Source organism: Rhinopithecus bieti, unplaced genomic scaffold (genome assembly GCF_001698545.2).
Source record: "Rhinopithecus bieti isolate Rb0 unplaced genomic scaffold, ASM169854v2 scaffold_1017, whole genome shotgun sequence".
NCBI classification, from domain to species: Eukaryota; Metazoa; Chordata; class Mammalia; order Primates; family Cercopithecidae; genus Rhinopithecus; species Rhinopithecus bieti.
The window spans coordinates 7,471,413-7,484,138 of NW_016803657.1; positions in this window are offsets into that span (position 1 = coordinate 7,471,413).

Consider the following 12,726-nt stretch of genomic DNA (forward strand, 5'->3'; position numbering starts at 1 on the left):
AAAAAAAAAAAAAAAAAAAAAAGCTTGACTCACTTTTGTTACTGGAGATTTCTGTTCTCTTACATTGTATAGTGCTTTTGAAAATATCAATACTGACTTTTTTTTTTTAAGAGATTTCACCATTTTCTGGAGGCTCGAGACATTTTCCCCTGTTTTAAAGTTAAACACTCTTCTGGATCAATTTTTTAAATTATGACAAGGGCTACATGAGTATATAAAATTATGTATCATATTTGTTTTGTTCCATTGCTTGGTTTTTCTTCTTTAGGGCCACATAATTTGGTATTTAATATCCATTAATTTTCTTCTTTATTTTGACTCAAATTTGGACTGTTTTACCATCTGGAATCCTTACAATAGTTTCAGTTTTATCCATTTTCTCTTAGATACCTAGAAATTTAGTCTTTATCCTAAGATTTTGTCTCTCTTAAGGGTGTCGTTCAGGACTTAAATTACTTTCCATGTCATATCTTTCTACGATTTGTCCATGTCTATCCAGAGTTTTTAAAATTTTTATTCAGTACGACATTTAACTTTGAAATTTCTTCTCCAATTGTATTCAATTAATGAAGAAGAAACAATCTTCTGAAATGCTTACGTATTTTCTGTTTTCATTTTTGAAATTTCCTTTGTATGTTGAGTTCCTTTGTTTATTTGCAACTAAAGTCACTAATTTGGGCAAGTTGAGAGGGTTTGGCTGGCTTGCTTGTTTTCTTAGTTTAAATGCTTCTGTTGCTATAGTGAAGGGCTGTTCCCAAAAATAAATCATTTTCTTCCTGTCCCCCCTTTGGTTGTGTGAGTTCATTGATTTCATTATCTTTAGTGTTTCTTGCTTGTTTTCACCACCCAGACTCCAAGTGGGAGGCTCCCTTTTCAAAGCTGCCTTCTTTGACCTTGGAAGTGATGCCTCCACAAGACCAGTAGGCAAAGTCCTGCAAACCGTCCCCCTTCTTTCATTTTTTTTCCCCAGTAGGCAGTGTCCTGAGGCTTCCCTATGGCTTAGAACGGCTTCTAGAATTTTCCTCCCAAAGTGGGAGACTCTCCATCAGAGGCAAAGCCTAATCAATGTCTTCTGCTGTCACTTTCACTGGGATCCTTAGGTGAACATTTGAAAATGACGTAGGGATTGGATAGTTTTAAGACTTTTAAAAATTTCATTGAGTTTGGTAATGACATTGTGGCTCCCTGAGAACAGGCCTTTATCTTTTAGAGCCATGCAGGGAGAATTTAGGGAAAAGACCCATGATTTATTGGTGTTACCATAAAATACTATAGTCAATATTTAAATAAAATAAATATTGATGAAGGGAAGACATAAACATCATACACACACACCCCAATAAGCAAGAGAGAAACCCGTCTTACACACCGCGTAAACTAGCTCAGTATATATATGGATATACATATACATTTTTTCCAGAAAGTAGTGGTTGAAGCTCCCATCAGACATGCCTGATATTTCGAAGGTCTCAGCACACGTAGAAAGTGGCATTTGTTGGTGGCTCTGGGTGACAGGGCCCGTTCTCCACACAGCCCCTGTGAGCCCCGGGCTCTGCACAGCTCCCCGCGGGCGGCTGAGGGGTCAGTGCCGGGAGATGGGGGCAGTGAGAGTTCTCGACACCAGAATCATCTGCTGAGCCCCCATTCATTTCACTAAAATAACGAAAACCTACTCTCGCATGTCCTTGACGGCCATTTCCTTCATATTTAGGAAGCTGGATGGGTGAGGTCCCTGGTCTCGGGGGCGCTGGGCCGGCGGGGACAGGGTCGCTGCAGGCGGAGCAGAGGGGGTCTGCCTGGGGCGAGGGCAGCACCGAGAACCGGCAGCACCGAGAACCGGCGGCCCCGAGAACCCGCGGCCCCGAGAACCGGCGGCACCGAGAACCGGCCGGCCCCGAGAACCGGCGCCCGAGAGCCACCTGCGGGGCCCAGCCCAGGCCCAGGCAACCCCGATGTGGGGCGGGCTGGCCAGGGCAGACTGGTTTCCTCATAGGAGGCGGTTTTTGCACCCACGCCGGGCCGTGAACAACTCGAGCGCATTCTATTATACCCACCCATTAGATCTTGGATGTCCATGGAAACCTCCGGAGCCGTCCCGAGCACCAGGCACGGGGCTCATCGCTCCGGAGGGGAACCCGCCGCCGATGGGGCAACGGTGAACAGCAGCGGGCGCAGATGGACGGAGGCCTCGAATATGAACCCTCGCAGGTGTGGCGCGGCAGCCCGCGAAGACGCGGCAACCGACCGGCGCCAGACAAGAGCGTCGCAGCCCATCCTGCAGTCCGCTGCGCGGGCGTCCGGCACCCCGCGCAGCCCGAGCTTGTCCTGCAGCGATGTCTCCCACTCAACCGCCCTTGTTCCTCGACGCCTGTATTATGACCACTCCACTTGCTGCCAGGATCCGAGGGCCCACACTCCACGCCCCGTGGCCCCATCTCGCTACCTCCAGTGCACTGAATCACACACCGGCTGGCCACCTCCCGCCACCCCCCGGGAGGGTCTGCCTCCTTCTCCCCATCTTCCGGCCCCCACTGAGATCTCCCGCAGTCCCACCCCTGCCCCTCTCCCACTGACGTCTCCCCGTGGACCCCCCTGCATTCTGCTGCTCATATATAGCCAAGTAGATGAATTGCTCATTTTGGGAAAATATTTTGTCCCCGAAGCAGCCTTTCCCTCTTGTGAAGCCGAGGAAGCTCGAGTGCTGCGGCCGCCCTGGGGCTGTGGGGCGACGTCACTGATGAGAGCTGGGGCCCCGGCCCTGCCATGGAGCTCTGAGCCCCTGCGGCCCTTCTAACGCCCACAGCTCCTAAAAGTCTTTAAAGAATACACACATTTTAAATTAGGCTGCAACCCGTGAATTAACAGTATTCTTTGTCCTGACCTGTGAAAAAATGGCGGTTCCATATGGTCCATCTTGACATGACTCAGCCATGGTTGTTCCTGGTTTTTCTGCTACTCGAAGCCAAAGACTGACCCCTCCCGCCTTCTCAGGCCTCCCTGTGCCGCCGAATGCGGTGCTGGAGACGTGGCCCGGGACTTCCGCAGCTCTGGATGGGATGTATTCACCGTGTCCTGTGCAGAGCAGCTAACATCACCAAGGCTGTAAAAGGGTATGATGGTATCCCCTTCAAAAAGCTGAGAAAAAAAAGAAAATAAAACCCAGAACACTCAGAACAATAGTATATTGTCTGAACAGGCTCAAAATAATTGATTTCCATTTTCCCCGTTCCTCACAACTTCCCTCTTCTCCTGATGCCCCGCCAACCCCTTAACAGACGCTTCCACTTTGCCTCTCCTAAGGAGACCTGGACACCCGCTGCCTTGGCTTCCCGCGGTGCTTTTTCTCCTGGGTGCCTTTATCCAACTGGACCAGAGACTCATGGAAAATGACATCTAAATGGAATTCCTAAATCCAGGCCACGTGAAGTTCAGAAGTGCATGGTCTGGCGACACGGGTGTTGGAGAGATGGTGAATATTTGGTAGAGATTTGGGCAAGAAACGAAACAACACTGAAAAGGCGGCCCCAGGTCTAGACCCACTTCCCAGCCACACCAGTGGAGCACAGGAACCCTGGATGCTGAGTCCACAGGCCTGGCCCAAAGCTCACTCACCAATAACTTTCTATGCCTGAATGAAAATGAAGGTTTTCAGTCAACCCAAAAATGCAAAAATGAAGGCACATTCCAGTGAAGGTAGCATGTGTTCACAGAAGGATGCTTTGAAGCAAGTTGCATTTTCTGAGCTTTTTCTTTCACCAAGCCTGGGTACGTGATTGTTTTTGAAACCTTTTTTTCAGTAAGCCTTGGATGTCTTTTTTACCTCCGGCATTTTTAAAATTTATTCAAGCTAAAGATTCACATATTATTGAAAGCAGGAGTTGTGGGCTGCTACATGTGTGCCTAATAAGAACGAGTTTTCATCATGCTATTTAAAGACCTAGTTATACAATATTTTGGTTAAAGTGACTCCACCTACACATTGGCTACTTTTTCTTCCTGGTGTGGATAAAATCAACATCCAAACGTTAGTGCTAATGCTTCCTGACACTGATACAAAACACACGAGGGGAGACGCAGATGATGGAGTTAGGATGCTTGGCCACATTCTGACTTCTCTGTGTCATGCCATCTTTGGATTCCCACAGATGTCTGCACAAGCCTGGGGTTCCCACAGCATAGAGACGTCTAAATCATCAACTAAAAATTGGAAAGTACGGTGAGTGAGGAAGCTTTGAAAGTAGAATAAAATATTGTACCCTGAAGATAAATTCTATTGTAAAAATAAAAATGGTAGCTAAGCAGTCAGCCAATAAATCGTGGGGAAACATATAACCAGCACAGTGGGCCTTCGGTCACATGGATGGTGCAGTTTTACTCACCAGGAGATGAGGGGCTTCTGAGAGACACGGCCTCAACTAGAGAGAGGCGCCTGCTTCCTCACTGGCCGCCTGAACGTAGGGCCACACTGCCCCCTGCACACTGCAATGACTGGTGTCTATTGCTTCAGCATTCACAGGACCCTGTGCTCTCCACCAAGTGACAACCGAGTCCCAAACGGCATCATGCATCAGGTTTTTGTTTTATTGTTATCCTCGTTTTTGGCAAAAGTAAAGAAATGATAATAAAGCTATTGTCCTGAAATTTGTAATGAGATAGACCTATATATGTATAGATATTTTACATTTGATATTGGTATGTGACATTGTTGAGTTCCAACATAACAAATATGCAAGTAATTGAGTAGGGGTGAGGGTGGAAAATATATACAGACGTCTTCTTGGATTTTATTTTAATTCCTTTGGCTCAGATGTAAGCAGCTTTTCATTTCCATGGCTATCATTTCGTATTTTCCCTGCTATATCTGTTATCTAAGCACCATCAGTTTAGACCATAAAGAGTGATAACATGTTATTAATGATTAGAAGCGAGTGCTCTTCCAGTATATTTTCTCCACATTTTGACTTAGGCAACTACATAGAAATATGTAAACCTTCCATTGCCATTGAAAACTGTGTTAAATAATGCTTTGGATCTTACATAGATTTTTCCAGTAAAATGTGAGCTGCAAACAAGCTCTTGCTCTGTGGCTGCTGGTGGACTTCACAATGCTGAAATGATTCTGCCTGTTCCCTGCCTGGGTTTGCTACTTCGCTGCTTTTCCTCCTTTTTTGATGCATATTGTAGTCATCCTTGTTTTGCTTTTTGTTTCCACTTAGAAAGAAAAAAAAAAGAACACAAGAGAAACAATAATCTCTAAACTGATAAGAACTATAGGGCTTTGCAGTGGTTTGTAGAGTTTTGGGGAGTGAAAGGTGAGCGGTCTTCTGAGTGACCAAGAAGCTGACAGCTGGCAGCCGACACAAAAGGCAGGCCCTTGCCTTTCTTTCCTTTTCAAGCAAGATTTGTAAAACAGTGGAACAGGGATTGAATTTAGCCAAGAAAGACAAATTGTGTGGTCAGGAACACACTGCAAAATGCAACTTGTTTGAATTTTAAGGTAGAATAGTTTCCCAAGCATAGGGTCCTATGAGAAACAAGGGTGAGAAATAACCTGGGAGTGGGGGTGCAGTGAGAAGCACCAGCATCTGCCTTTCCCAGGTATTCACCCCACGTGAAGCTGGAATAAATTCCATGGAAGACACAGCACTTACCCCTTTGTACCCTCCAGGAAGGCAGATGTTGCAACTGTGCTCCACCATAGGCGAGTTCCAGAAGAGGCGTTTCCAGAAGGTAGAGCCTGTACAATGGCCAGGGTGCCTCTGTCACCATGCCTTGCCATTGCACACCAGGCACTGAAGATACTAGAGTCCCTACTTTCATGCAGCTTATGGTTTAAACTTGTCCTGCAAGGTGCAGCCGACACAAGTGTCTCAGAAGAAGGGCATCATCTGATGTGTGTGAGGGGGATACAAAAATTGATTGATAATAGTTAGGTTGTGGTTTCTGCTGTATTCAACCAGAAATTTCTACAAAAAGAATTTAACTGGCAGTCCTAAATTATTGAAAATTATTGGACTCAGGCAAGTATTTCATACTTTTCCTTACTCTACATGAAAGACATTTCAATAATTCACTTCCTCATTAGCCATTTATTAGGTAATATCACCAGAACAGCAAATACGCAAATATGATCAGAACAAAGTACACTCAACTGTCTTATGGGAACGCACACCCAGACAGATACACACCAGAAAGCACATGTTGACACTTTTGTATACAAGCTAGGATTTTTGATAATACCTAGATTATTTTGGGCCCTAATAGCTGCAGGCAACAGGGGAAGACAACAACAGCAAAAAGCACCTCAAAATTGGTGTAGGGAAGAATGGAATAACCTCATTGGCTGCTGCCATCTACAAGCCCACGTGGCACATTGCTAGCTGCAGGTGGATGCAGGCCCTTGACTCACTAGGATCCAGTGTCTCCAGGCTTTGCCTCTGATTTGGTCAGTGCTGACCCCTTGTGTTGCACTTTGCCTACTGGCAGCTATACCCTGGATCCTCCCAGATTCAAGTCCAGGGGCAAAAAGCAAATATTTCTCTCTCCTAACAGCTTCATGGGAAGTCCCCAGGTGATTCTGACAGGGTCATACTAATGTCTTATGAGCTAAGTGCCTTGGACCATTGGCTGCTGCTGTAGTAGAATACAGAAAGGGTAGTTTATTACAGAGTAGAGACAGTTATTTGGCTCACAATTCTGGAGGCAGGAAAGTTCAAGAGCATGGTGCCAGAATCTGACTAGGGCCTTCTTGCTGTGTCATCTCATGGCAGAAGACAGGAGGGCAAGAGAGGACAAGAGTGAGAGAGGGCAAGAGGAGGCCAAACTCTCTATTATAACATGACAGCACTAACGATATTAATCCCTTCCTAAGGGAAGAGCCCTCAGGACCTCAACCCCTCTTATTATCTCACACTTCTCAACACTGTTGCTTTGGGGGTTAAGTTCCCAGCACATGAATTTTAGGTAGCACATTCAAACCGTAGCATTAAGCTTGAGTTAAACTCCAAACACGTAAACTAGAGATGGGGCTCACAGGTTCCCCAAAAGGAAAAAGAAAACATGTTGAAGATTTATCAGAAATCACTGGAAAAGGTCCAGGGGCAAAACTCAACATAGCTCCATTTAAAAAATACTAAAGCTTCTTTTTTTTAAAGTGACTTCCGATATGGTAGAATGGAATCTAGGTCTTTGGATAATACAGCCCAATGGGATTCTTAACAAATGCTTGAGGATTAAGCTGGCGATGACAAAAATCTGCTGCCACTGATGATTGCAGTGAAGCAGCAGAATTCTTCTCTGGGGCCACTCAGGTCCAAGGCTCATCAGGAAAGCAAGCAGAGCTCAGTGTCTCCTGTGACCTATCCACCAGGCATTTTAATTGTAAAAGTATTATCAGATTAAAATAAATATTAAAAGTGTGTCTTTGGAAGATTATAGAAGACTAAAACAATATTATTAATTACCTAGAACTAATTTATATTTATAGAATATTTCAGTCAACAACTGAAGGGTAGACACTGTTTTCAAGTACACAGAATACATTCATCAAGAATGACTGGGGGGGGGGGGGTCCAGATGGCAAACTAGAAGCAGCTCATGTGCTGTCACAGGAAGCAAAAGTGCTGGTGAACATCAACCCTGCAGGCTGGTCATCTGAGAAACCACGTTGGGATCCATCAAGGCAGCAGGGGACACAGATAGCAGAGAAGAGTCAAGCTGGACACCAGCCTGTCTGGGCTCAGTGTGGAGCCAGGAGAACCTCTCTAATGCAAGAAAGGGTGAGTGAGCGAGAGCCCCTGGGGGATTCATGCTCTCCACAAGGACCTTTGCAAGACTGGGAACAGGAGAATTCTCCTGGCCCCCGTGCACCACCCCCTCCACGATTCTACACTGAGGCAGAGAGCCACCTGGACGTTTTGCAGGGACAATTCTTGAGTCTACAAGCCTTGGGCCCCAAAGCAGTCCAGTACCGGTGCCATGGCCCCAATAGAGGCTGCAGTGGCAGTGGTTGGGAGCAGAGGGATTGCTCCATGTCCCCTTGCCAGACAGGGCTCAGTACCAGCTTCAAGCCCAGCAATCTCACTTGGGCCTCAACTCAGCTGGCCATTCCACCCACCCCTGCCACTGGTAGCCTGGCAGGCAACACTTGCTAGAGCTTCCAGCCCAGTGACCCCTCTTTTGTGAGAACTCAGCTGGAGGGCACAGCCTCCCGTTTTCCCAGGAATCACCCAGATAGCAGGAAGTACAACCTTCCAACCTGCCCCCACCACTATAGCCAGGTGGGCAATGCCTGCTAGAGCTTCTGACCCCATGATCCTGCTTCTGTGGGAACTCAGCTGGTGGACACAGCTTCCTGTTGTCTGAGAAAGCACCTGGATGGCAGGGCAGGCTTCCCCACTCATGCTTGCTGCTAGTAGTCAGGCAGGCAATGCCTGCTAGAGCTTCTGGACCAGTGGCCCCACTTCTGTCTGAATTTGCCAAGGGACACAGCCTCCTATTGCCCTGGAAACATCCAGATAGCAGGGCAGGCAACTCCACCCATCCACACCTCCCATAGGCAGATGGGTGACACCTGCTAGAGCTTCCAACACAGTGATCTGGCTTCCACCTGAAGTCTGTGGGCAGGTGCAATCTTGTGTTTCCACAGGAAGCACATGAACAGTAGAATAGGGCTGACTTGGCAGGGATACAGCCCATCTGCCAACTGCAGCCACTGCCTGAGGGAGTCCTAGGGACCAGAACACCCAACAAAAGAGACACGGGCACAGAGACGGTAATCAGAGGAGGCTCCTCCAAGACCCAGGAGTGAACTAGAATCAAAGCCAGTTAACTGAACCCACCTTATACCATAATCAAACTCCCAAGAGCATAAAAGAAGAAAAAAGCAAAACAAACAAACAAACAAAAACAAAACAAAAAAAAACCACCCAAAGGACAGCAACTTCAAAGATTGAAAGAACATCATCCATCATCCTATAAGATGAGAAAGAACCAGTGCAAGAACTCTGGCAATTTAACAACCCAAAGAGTCTTCTTACCTTCAAATCACCACACTAATTAGCCAGCAATGGTAATTTACCAGGTTGAAATAGCTGAAATGTTAGAAATATCATTCAGAATGTGGATACAAATGAAGATCATCAACATACAGGAGATACTCAAAACCCAATCCAAGAAATGTAAGGATTATAATAAAACAATACAGGAGCTAATAGACAAAATGGCCATTATAAGAAAGAACCAAACTGATCTGATAGAGCTTAAAAACACATGACAAGAATTGTATAATGCAATCACAAATATTAACAGAAGAATCGACCAAGCAAAGGAAAGAATCTCAGGCCTTGAAGGCTGGCTCTCCAAAATGACTCAGTCAGAAAAAAAATGAAGACAAAACGACAAATAATAATGAACAAAACCTCTCAGAATTGAGGGATTATGTAAAGAGTCCAAACCTATGACATATTGGCATCTCTGAAAGACAGAGAGAGAAAGTAAACAACTTGCAAACATATTTCAGAATATTATCCATGAAAATTTCCCCAACCTTGCTAGGAAGGCCAACATTCAAATTCAAGAAATGCAGAGAACCCCTGAAAAATATGACACAAGAAGACCATCCCCAAGACACACAGTCATCAGATTCTCCAAGGTCAAAATGAAAGAAAAATTGTGGAAAGCAGCTAGAGAGAAGGGTCAGGTCACCTACAAAGAGAACCCCATAAGGCTAGTAGTAGATCTGTCAGCAGAAACCATACAAGCCAGAAGAGATTGGGGGCCTAAATTTGGTATTCTTAAAGAAAAGAATTTTCAACCAAGAATTTTACATCCAGCCAGACTAAGCTGAATAAGTGAAGGAGAAATAAGATTCTTTTCAGACAAGCAAATGTTAAGGGAATTCATTACCACCAGACCTGCCTTACTAGAGATCCTAAAGGGAGTGCTAAATATGGAAAGGAAAGACCATTAGTGGTCACTACAAAACCACACTTAAGTACGTAGACCGGCTGGGCGCGGTGGCTCAAGCCTGTAATCCCAGCACTTTGGGAGGCCGAGACGGGCGGATCACGAGGTCAGGAGATCGAGACCATCCTGGCTAACACGGTGAAACCCCGTCTCCACTAAAAAATACAAAAAACTAGCCGGGCGAGGTGGCGGGCGCCTGTAATCCCAGCTACTCGGGAGGCTGAGGCTGGAGAATGGCGTAAACCCGGGAGGCGGAGCTTGCAGTGAGCTGAGATCCAGCCACTGCACTCCAGTCTGGGCGACAGAGCAAGACTCTGTCTCAAAAAAAAAAAAAAAAAAAAAAAAAAAAAAAGCACATAGACCATGGTACTATAAAGCAGCCACACGTACAAGTCTATATAATAACCAGCTAACAACATGATGACAGGATCAAATCTTCATATATCAATACTAACCTTGAATGTAAACCAGCTTAATGCCCAAATCAAAAGACACAGAGTAGCAAGTTGGATAAAGTAAAACCCTACTGTATGTGGTCTTTCAGGGACCTATCTCATGAGCAATGACACCCATAGGGTCAAAGCAAAGGGATGGAGGAAAATCTATGAAGCAAACAGAAAAACATAAAGAGGCAGGGGTTGCTCTTCAACGTTCAGACAAAACCAGACTTTAAACCAACAAAAATCAAAAAAGACAAAGAGGAGCATTACATAATGGTAAAGGGCTCAATTCAAAAAGAGGACCTAACTATCCTAAATATATGTACACCCAACACAAGAGCACCGAGCTTTATAAAGCAAGTTCTTAGAGACGTACCAAGAGACTTAGATAAGCACACAATAATAGTGGGAGACGTCAACAACCCACTGACGGTATTAAACAGATAATCAAGGCAGAAAACGTATAAGGATATTTGGGATCTAAACTCAACACTTGACCAAATAGATCTGATGGACATCCACAGAACTCTCCACCCATAAACAACACAATATACCTTTTTCTCATCTGCACATAAAACATATTCTAAAATCAATCATACAATCAGGCATAAAGCAATCCTCAGCAAATTTTAAAAAAATCAAACTCATACCAACCACACTTTCAGGCCACAGTACAATAAAAATAAAAATCAATGCAAGAAAATCACTTAAAACCATGCAATTACATGGAAATTAAACAACCTGCTCCTGAATGACTTCTGCATAAATAATGAAATTAAGGTAGAAATCAAGGAATTCTTTGAAACTAATGAGAAAAAATGATACAACATACCAGAATTTCTGGGACCCAGCCAAAGCAGTGTTAAGAAGAAAGTTTATAGCACTAAACACCCACATCAAAAATTAGAAAGATCTCAAATTAACATCCTGACATCATAAATACTAGAACTAGAGAAACAGGAGCAAGCCAACTCCAAGGATGGCAGAAGACAAGAAATAAAAGCTGAACTGAGGAAAATAGAGATGCAAAAAAAAAAAAAAAGCAAAACATCATTGAATCCAGGTGCTGCTTCTTAGAATTAATAAGATCGACCACTAGCTAAACTAATGAAGAAAAACAGAGTGGAAATGTAAATAAACACAATCAGAAATGATGAAAGGGACATCATCACTGACCCCACAGAAATAGAAAAAAGCCTCAGAAACTATTATTAACACCTCTATGCACACAAACCGGAAAACCTAGAAGAAATGGATAAATTCCACGAAACATAAAACCTCCCATAATTGAACCAAAGAAAAATTGAATCCCTGAACAGACCAATAATGAGTTCTAAACTTGAATCAGTAATAAAAAGCCTACCAACCAGAAAAACCCCAAGACCAGGTGGATTCACAGCCAAATTTTACCAGATATATAAGGAACAGCTAACATGATTCCGACTTATATTATTTTTTAAAATCTAGGAGGAGGGACTCCTCCCTAACTCATTCTATGAAGCCAGCATCAGATACCAAAACCTGGCAGAGACACAACCGAAAAAAAAAAAAACTTCAGCCAACATCCTTGATGAGCATAGATGCAAAACAAAACACTAGCAAACCAAATACAGCAGCACATCAAAAAGCTAATCCACCACAGTCAAGTAGGCTTTATCCCGGGGATGCAAAAGAAAGACTGGTTCAACATACACAAATCAATACATGTGATTCACCACATACAAAGAACTAAGAACAAAAACCACATTATCATCTCAATGGATGCACAAAAGCCTTGGGAAAATTCAACATCCCTTCATGTAAAAAAACCTTCAACAAACTAGACATTAAAGAAATATGCCTCAAAATAATAAAAGCTATCTGTATTAGTCCATTCTCACAATGCTAATAAAGTCATACTGAGACAGGGTTATTTATAAAGGAAAGAGGTTTAATTCACTCACAGTTCCGCATGACTGGGGAGGCCTCAGGAGACATACAATCAAAGGAGAAGGGGAAGCAAACACATCCTTCTTCACATGGCAGCAGAAGAGAAAACTGTCAAGCAAAGGGGGAAAAGCACCTTATAAAACCATCAGATCTTGTGAGAACTCACTCACTATCATGAGAACAGCGTGAGAGTAACTGCCCGCATGATTCAATTACCTCCCACACGGTCCCTCCCATGACACATGCGGATTATGGGAACTACAATTCAAGATGAGATTTGGGTGGGGACACAACCAAACCATATCACCATCTATCAAAAACCCACAGCCAACACATACTGAATAGGCAAAAGCTGGAGGCCTTCCTCTTGAAAACTGAAACGAGATAAGGC